The sequence below is a fragment of the Hevea brasiliensis genome, chromosome 7 (assembly GCF_030052815.1).
Source record: "Hevea brasiliensis isolate MT/VB/25A 57/8 chromosome 7, ASM3005281v1, whole genome shotgun sequence".
Taxonomy (NCBI): domain Eukaryota; kingdom Viridiplantae; phylum Streptophyta; class Magnoliopsida; order Malpighiales; family Euphorbiaceae; genus Hevea; species Hevea brasiliensis.
Genome location: NC_079499.1, coordinates 22,032,253 through 22,041,648, shown reverse-complemented (window position 1 = coordinate 22,041,648; position 9,396 = coordinate 22,032,253). Strand labels below are relative to the sequence as shown.

The window sequence follows — 9,396 nt, the reverse complement described above, 5'->3', positions numbered from 1 at the left end:
TTCAAGAAATTTGTGATATTTCTGATATTTTAATTGAACTTTTGGGCATTTAGTTTGGCAGTGCGAGCACTTGATTGATCTTTTTCCGATTCATTGATGGTTCCATCCCGAAATCATTAGCCAATCTTCTCTTTGGAATTCCAAAATGTGTCTACGCGGCAACCAAAAGTCCTCCAAACGCTGCCGTTTCTGTACGGGTCGCTTGTCCTCTCTCTCTCTCTCATACCATTACATTTAAAAATTTTTCTATGAAAACTACTATTTTATTGAAAATTATTATTTAAGTTGTATATTTTAAAAAAATATATTGTTTAATTTATATATTTTATTTTTATTAAACTCTTTAATCCATCTATTAAATTTTTTTATTAGTCTAGAATTTTAATGTCAATAAAATTAATTCTTCTAATTTAGTAGAGCTAATTGATTAATTTTCCTATTTTAAAAAAATTACTATTTAGTTCATTTATTTTAGTAAAATTAAATAGTTAATTGCTATATTTTAAAAAATATAATATTTTAAAAAATATAATATTTTAAAAAACATATTATTAAATGAAAATAAAAATTTTTTTATATAAATATTAAATCTAAATTTGCTTTTTTTTTTAAAAAAAATTATTAAGTATTTTCATTTAATTTTTTGAATATTATTTTTGAGTTTTCTCTAATAGAAAATAATTTTCCTTAACTATCATCTTGATTATTTAAAGATCTTGAGAACTGATTAATCTTTTTGTGCAGACAATTTGTACTATTTTCTATCATAATATAGAAAAAACATAGAGAGAATGAGGGAAAGATGTAAGATTTTGCCCATGATTTTAAAAAATTAAATTTGCTAAAATCAATTCTGTAACACCCCAAAATTTTAAATTTTATGAGCATTTTTGGTATTTTAATTTTATTTAAATTTTAGAAATTTTTTTGAGATTTTTCGGATTTTAAAAATCGAGTTCAATTTTCTGAAAATATAAACTTTGATGAATTTTAAAAATTAATTTAAAGACCACGTGGCAAAACTAAAAATATATTTGGAGTCTACGTATTTTTCTGAGTTTTCTGGAATTTTTTCGGAATTTTTGGACCTCGTTTTCTGTCCCGAGGCAGAGTAAAAAAGTTTAAAATTTTGTATTTCGAATCGAACCGAACCGGATCGGACCGGTTGAATCGGACCGGCTCCCTTCCCTTTTCTTCCCCGCGCGCGTCGTTCCCTCTTCATTTTCTCTCTCTTTTCTCTCTCCTCCCTCCCCTGCCGCCGGCCAGCCAGCCACCTCCCCCTGCCACCCCGGTAGGCCGCGCGCGCCACCCAACCTCCCGGCTAGTTGGGCTGCGCGAGCAGTCGGAAAAGCCGCGAATTCCCTCCCTCGCGTGCGCGGCGTTTCGGCTTCTCCGGCCAAAATCTGGTCGATCCGGCCACCAATTGGACCGGGTCTTATGTCTAAAATTATCTACTCGGCGAGAGCTTTCCATAGACACCAAGAATGCCGAAATCCATCAAGCGGTTTGTCCGATTTTTGCTCGGGAAGATTTTAGCCCATTTCGACTTTTGAGCTAGATTTCTCGAAAACCGTGAATCCCACGAGAAAACCGAGGGTACCAGCACGCTCCACTCGTCGAGAGCTTCGCGGCGACATAAATTTCAAATTTTTCCGACACCGTTTTTCGGTGGGTCCCACGGAACTTCGCAGTGTTTTTCCGAGCATTTAATGAGCTTAGAAAATTCTGAAAAATTTATGTACTAACCCCCGTGTTATGGGCTTCGTGTAGGTATCCTCAATTCGCGGAAATTCGACAGTTGACCGGGTCTGTGAAATTCCGGCCAGACAGACCCGTTACCGGAAAAGTCTCCGAATTGGACTGAGGTTTTGGCTAGCCCCCCATTGTCAGACGTCCCGAGCGCGTTCCCGAAGTCAGAATCGGCAAAGGTAAACCCGAACCTTGCTTTTTCATAATTTTCTAGTGCTTAACTAGGATTAAAAATCCATAAAATATTCGTGGTAGCTTAGAAAATTATGATTCTTTTTGCAATAGCTTAGTAATATTGCTAAGGACCGCGGGGCAAAGTTTTAGAATTTTTAGAGCTTATTTGGGCAGTTTTTGCAAAAATGGTCAATTATAAGGACTAAATTGAAATATTACATACTGTGATGGATGATTGATTTGATGGGCCCAAGAGGGGCTGTGTGATATGATTGAGCTGTGGATATATGGATTGTAAATATAGAAGTGTGTTTTGAGCCATTTTGCAGGTTGGGTAGATCCTAGGTATAGGGGATACTCTGCCGGATTTTCGGTACGACTTAGGACGTATTGGTCTTTTTCTTTGTTTGTATTGAGTCAAATTTATTAAATGATTGTAATAAAATTGTCAGGTGAGCCGGGACAGCCTTCTTCCTCCGCCCAGCCGCCACAGTGATTGTCGTCAAGTCTGTGAGTAAAATATTAATTTTAATTGTAATTTCGATATTATTATATGTTCAGCATGCCCATGCATCACTTATATGCATATATTTATGTAGTTAAACTCTAGGCACGATTTATGATGCATTGATAACTGTTAAAGTGCCATGATGTTGTTGTGGTAATTTGGAGCAGTGTGCGTGCGTTGGCGTGCGTGTGATGTGGTGTGGACTATGGATAGGACGGGTAGTCACGGCTTGAGTTCTTCGCTGGGACTTGATCCTTTGAGGGGTAGTCACGGCTTGAGTTCTTCGCTGGGACCCTCGATTTGGTTTATTAAGCGAAAGTCCGGCTTAAGAGAGCTGTATAGGGGATTAGCTCCCATATGTTATGATTGATGCTACAGGGTGCGTGAGTGCTCCAAATTACCTTTTTGATGTTATGATGTGAAAATGATGTTGATGTTGCATTTCACTCTACAGGGTGCATTAGTTTTAGATGGTTATAGAGATTATGGTTAAAATTGATATTTTACTCTCTGAGTCGAACGCTCACTCCTGTTCAAAAATTTTTACAGGCCACAGGAGGATATTTTTTGAGGTTAACCTGCTTTCTCCCTCGCAGGTCGATTACTAATGTTTGTATAAACTAGTTAAATCTTAGAATTTCCGCATGTGTTAGAAATGTTTATTTGATTTGGGTCTGTAAACTAAATTATTATTTTGGACCTGTAAACTTAATATTCTATGCATGTTTGATGGATTGGATGAGGGAGCTGAGCTCCCAAATTGAGTATTTATTGTGTTTACAGGTCGGGTGAGCCGAAAACTCCCCGTTGGAAAGTCCATTTTATGGCCGGACTCTGTCCGTTTGATTTCTTGAATTTGGGCCCAAATGGGCCTTAGAGTTGGGTTAATGAACAGTTAGGCTTACTACGGGCTTGGGGGCTTTAGGTCGCCAGTCCTAGTCTTGGGTCCGGCCCATAGGTTGGGTCGTGACAAATGTGGTATCAGAGCTTAGGCTCCAGATTCTTAGGGAATGTTCATCTAAAATGTTGGGAAGAGTCTACTAGGAGTCACATGCGGAAAAATAGGGTCCACATTCGTCTTGCATTGTCGTCTTTGCTTCTAGTTTCTGCTTCATATATTGTGTATAAATATGAGTCTATAGAGCTGTGTAATGTGCAGTTTCAAATTTTGTGGGCTAATGCTGCTGAATTTCAGGAAAATGCGTAGAAGCAGGAGAGCTGCCACTGCACCAAAACCAGATGTGCCTGACGAGGTGTCGGCACAGGATGAGGCGCCTGCCCCGAGGAGGCGGGGTAGGAGGCCTAGAGCTGCTCAAGTAGAGGAGCAGCCACCCCCAGTACAGGATCAGTCCTTTATGGCACAGGGTCCCATGGACCCCATGGCAGCTACTCTAGCTGGGTTGCAGAGGACCATCGACATGATGGCGCAGTATATGGTCCACCTTCCACAGCAGCAGCAGTCCACCGCACCAAGAGGGGAACCTTACAAACAGATCATAAATTTTAAGAAGCTGGTGCCTGGAACTTATGATGTGTCAGACGATGCATATAGGTTTTTGGATTCTGACGTGCAGAAACAGTCTGATTGGTGATAGAAGACTGATAGAGTGTATGCAGCATGTCATGGGGCCTATGCCTAGACAATGGATGAATGACTACGTGTTACCCCGGATGGAGGGCTTGACATGGGCTCAGTTTGTGGAACTTTTTATCAATCGGTTCGTGCCAGAAAGCTTCAGAGATCAGAAGCAGTGGGCCTTTGAGGCCTTAAGACAGAATGGCAGGTCTGTAGATGAATATGCTACAGAATTTCTGGAATTGAGTAGATATGCCCCTGCAGCAGTAACTACAGAAACTATGAAGGTGAAGAGATTCCTAAAGGGGCTTGACAAGAGGTATGCGAACCTGGCCATGATGTCTAATCAGTCTTTTGATGTGGTGGTTGATCGAGCCAGACAGATTGAGATTAGCTATGCTGCGGATGACAGCGGGAGAGCAAAGAAAAACAGAGCAGAGGGTTCCTCAAGTGTCCCTTCCATGGGTACTCCGGACAGTGGTGGCCAGAGTAATTACAGAGGAAAAAGTAGGAACAAGAAGAGTGGTTTTAGACACAAACCTCGAGGATTCAGACCAGGGTACGGATCCAGCAGTGGTCACAGTTTGGGGTACAGCAGTTCTGGGTCTGGTTTAGGATCCTCCTTGGCACCTTGTGCACAGTGTGGAAGAGGACATTCAGGACCTTGTTTGATGGGATCAGGAGTATGTTTCAGGTGTGGCCAACTAGGTCACTTTGCTAGGGAATGCCCCGTGTTCAGTGAACCACAGAGGGGGTCACAGGGTTCTGTTGCAAATGTTCCTCGCCAGTTGTATCCGGGTGCTTCCAACATGGCGGCGATCGATTCGATGTGCAGGCCGAGGACAAGGGGACGTGGATTTGGAGGCGGTCAGAGGTAAAAGTCGATGTCGAGTTACGCCACTCAGGGTAGGGGTCAAGCTCGGGTTTTCACCCTGACCCACTAGGATGGTCAAGCTTCAAATGCAGTTGTGGCAGGTATTCTTCTAGTATGTTCTTATGAAGCTCGTGTTTTGATAGATCCGGGTGCTACGCACTCATTTGTCTCCCCTGTGTTTGCCATGAGGTTGGGTAGAAACCCTACAACCTTAGGATGTCCTTTGTCGGTAGCTACCCCACTTAGTGACAACATAGATGTAGACATGGTTTTTCCGGGTAGCCCAGTAGTAGTGGATAGAAAGATCCTCCCAGCAGACTTGGTTCCTCTACCAGTAATGGATTTCGATGTAATCTTGGGGATGGATTGGTTGGCAACTCACTATGCCACTTTAGACTGCAGGAACAAAAAGGTGTATTTCCACATACCTAGTGTGGAAGAGTTTAGCTTTGATGGTGACAGGAGCGTGGCTCCATATAATTTGGTGTCAGCAATTAGTTCTAGAAAAATGTTGAGGGGTGGATGCCAAGGGTATTTGGCATTGGTGAGAGATACATCTATAGAAGGTGTCAGCATGGAAAATATTCCTGTTATCAGAGAATTTATGGATGTCTTCCCAGAGGAGCTTCCAGGGTTGCCACCAGGAAGGGAAATAGAGTTTTGCATTGATGTTGTGCCGGGTACAAATCCCATATCCATGCCACCTTACAGGATGGCACCAGCAGAATTGAAAGAGCTAAAGGAGCAACTACAGGAGCTTTTGGACAAGGGTTTCATACGTCCGAGCACTTCACCCTGGGGCGCTCCTGTTCTATTCGTGAGAAAGAAGGATGAGTCATTGAGGTTGTGTATTGACTATAGACAGCTGAACAAGGTAACTGTGAAGAACAAGTATCCACTTCCTCGGATCGATGGTTTGTTTGATCAGCTCCAAGGAGCTAGATTCTTTTCCAAGATAGACCTGCGATCAGGCTACCATCAGTTGAGAATCAGGAATGAGGACGTGTCCAAAACGGCTTTCAGGACAAGATATGGTCATTATGAGTTCTTGGTGATGTCTTTTGGACTCACTAATGCACCAGCAGCCTTCATGGACTTGATGAACAGGGTGTTTAAGCCATTTTTGGACCGTTTTGTCATCGTATTCATAGATGACATTTTGGTGTACTCTCGGACCAAGGAAGAACACGTGTGGCACTTGAGGATGGTGTTGCAAACATTAAGGGAGCACCAGCTATATGCCAAATTTTCAAAATGTGAATTTTGGCTAGAAAGCATCTCATTCTTGGGACACGTGGTTTCTAGTGACGGCATTCAAGTGGATCCCAAGAAAATTGAAGCTGTAATTGATTGGCTTAGGCCTACAACAGTCACTGAGGTGCGAAGTTTTCTGGGTTTAGCTGGCTACTATAGGCGTTTTGTGCAAGATTTCTCCAGGATAGCGGCTCCCCTAACTAAGTTGACCAGGAAGAATGTTCCATTCATTTGGACAGATGACTGTGAGGAGAGTTTCCAGAAGCTTAAGGAGTGTCTAACCACTGCCCCTGTGTTGACACTACCTGTGAGTGGTGAAGGATACACCGTGTATTGTGATGCCTCCAGAGTTGGCCTAGGGTGTGTCTTGATGCAGAATGGAAATGTAGTGGCTTATGCTTCAAGACAGCTGAAGAGGCATGAGCAGAACTACCCCACCCATGATTTGGAAATGGCGGCTGTAGTCTTTGCACTAAAAATCTGGAGACACTACCTGTATGGTGAAGTGTGTGAGATATACACCGACCACAAGAGTTTGAAGTATATCTTCCAACAGAGGGATTTAAACTTGAGACAGAGGAGATGGATGGAGCTTCTAAAAGACTATGATTGCACCATCCAGTACCACCCTGGGAAGGCCAATGTTATGGCAGATGCTTTGAGCAAGAAATCTTCTGGCAGTTTGGCACACATTTCAGCAGAGAAGAGACCGTTGATTCAGGAAGTACATGAGTTAATGGATCAAGGTTTAATCCTAGATCTTTCAGATGAGGGGGTATTGTTGGCTCATTTTTCAGTGAGGCCAGACTTGAGGGACATAGTTAGAGTTTCCCAGCACAGAGACCAACAATTGATGAAGATTATAGAAAGAGTACAGCAAGGTGAAGGTGGTGAGTTTGGATTTGCCAATGATGGCGCCCTAGTGCATGGTTCGAGGATATGTGTGCCCGATGTAGACAATCTCAGAAATGAAATCATGCAAGAGGCACACTATGCACTGTACAGTGTCCACCCAGGTTCCACCAAGATGTACCATGATGTGAAAGATAGCTATTGGTGGAATGGCATGAAAAGAGACATAGCAGATTTTGTGTCCAAGTGCTTGACTTGTCAGAAGGTGAAGTTTGAACACCAAAGACCGTCAGGGAAGCTGCAAGAACTCCCTATCCCAGAATGGAAGTGGGAAATGATCACTATGGATTTTGTGACTGGGTTACCTCGTACCACGCGAGGATGTGATTCGATATGGGTAATTGTAGACCTCTTGACCAAATCAGCTCACTTCTTACCTGTGAAGACTACATATTCTATGGCACAGTATGCCCGGCTCTACATTCGATGTCACACCCTACCCCTCTGTAAGGCATAACATGATCCCGTAGTATACCTAATGAATTACCAACTCCGTCTACTGATAATCTATTAAATACACTACAAGGGATTTTAAAAACTTTTCTTACTTCTTTTACAGTGGTGAGCACTATTTACAGGTGTGAAAGACTTTGGTGAACTGAAGTGAAACAACTAACTCATTTGATTTATTTGGAATATCTGTAAAAATTTTGGCAAGGTGCCATTTGTATTTTGGACAAAACAGTTCTTCAGAAAAACTGTAAAAAGCACTTCAATATATTTTCAAATCTCAACTCCAACATTTTTATCAACACAACACATTTCTCAAGTCAAATCCACAGTGATTTTCAAAGACTAAGATACAAAGATATAACACAATTTTTACAAGCCAAATAACTCATAATTATTTTACAACTTTACTGTACAACTTAAATTTACAAGCTCAAAACCAAGAACAAAATATACATACAGTGAATATACATTACAAGACAAAATGCCACATGTGGTATACTCACTATACCCAAAAATCTCTCATTGGCGATACTAGCGACCTAAGCTCACGCCTGTCTGTCTCTCTACTGCGCGGCAATAAAGCTATTCTTTGAGACAATGTCTCGATGGTGCACAACATTAAACAATTACAAATTTTAAATCACAATTCATAAATCTTATCAATAGTGGATTCTTATAACCATAGATAATGTCAAGACAATAAATGTCAACAAGAATTTTAACTCCAATTGTTAATATCACAATATTTTTCAATAAGTCGATCATGGTTGAATTCAATAGACAGTATATGTCAATAAGAGTTTAAATCAATTTCACAATCTCACAATACATAATAACACAATTCGATCAAATAACTGAAGAATACAGTGTTGCCAATCTATAACACAATTTAGGCCATGACACAATTTTTCCATATATGCCGTGTTGTACACCACGACAAGACATGCTCACCCCAATAATCGAAAACAATGAGGAGGAAGCTAGCTATATAATGAGAACTCATCCATACTCACCTCGGTGGGAAGTCAAAGAGGAGGAACTTAATCATACTCACCCTGACTAATAAGTCAAAGAGGAGGAATAATCACACTCACCCCATTAATGGAGGAGGAACATATTATCGATGTCATGCCAATTGTGAGTCAAAACAATTCCAAACATTTTATTCAAATGATCCGTAAGAATCCAATAAATTTCCAAAGTTATAATTTCATTCACAAAATGGCAACACAATTCGTAATTCACTTCAATTTCCACAAAAACCATTTACGTGCTGTTCAATCAATAAGTATCCATCAAATACCATTCAAACAATTTTTCACAGTTTCAAACCATTCACAATGTTTTTCAATCAATAAGTGTCCACCAAACACATTTCCACAATTTAAAACAATGATATGCAAATAGTCAATATTTATTTCCATTGAAAATAATTCAAAAGAAACAGATGTTGTGCACAAACCTCGATGTTGTCCCCACGATCCGACTCGTGTTTCCTTCCCTTTTCTGAGTCTTTGGTAATCGAAACACAATTTGAAGTGTTTCAAGACTAATTTAAACTGTCTCTATCGATGGTGTTTGGTAAATAATGCATCAACTCAATTATTCACTTAATCACCTAATATACCGACCCTCGTTGCGTTTTAGGTAAATTAGGTTTTAGTGTCGTTAATATGTCACATTTGATAGGGTTTTAGGTTTGGTATGTTTTACCAAAGTCATTTCCTTGCTTAGTGCATTTTAATGCACATTCTTTGGATCAGGACACTGGTTTGACCTAACCGACGATCTAGTTCCCTCGGTTTTGGTCTCGGTCGAAACTACAAATTTGTAGATCTAGGTCTTATTGCACGCGTGCAAAATTTCAGGTCAATCCGAGTTAAGTAGACCAAGTTA

General features: G+C 40.7%; 1 long non-coding RNA gene across 1 annotated transcript; it reads left to right on the top strand.

Annotated features, from left to right (window-relative positions):
* The first annotated feature begins 1,501 nt into the window (after positions 1–1,501).
* Positions 1,502–3,104, top strand: LOC131181664 (uncharacterized). Its single transcript, XR_009150159.1, has 3 exons — positions 1,502–1,928; positions 2,376–2,433; positions 2,981–3,104. It is a non-coding gene; the product is annotated as an uncharacterized LOC131181664 (long non-coding RNA).
* The last annotated feature ends 6,292 nt before the right edge of the window (positions 3,105–9,396 follow it).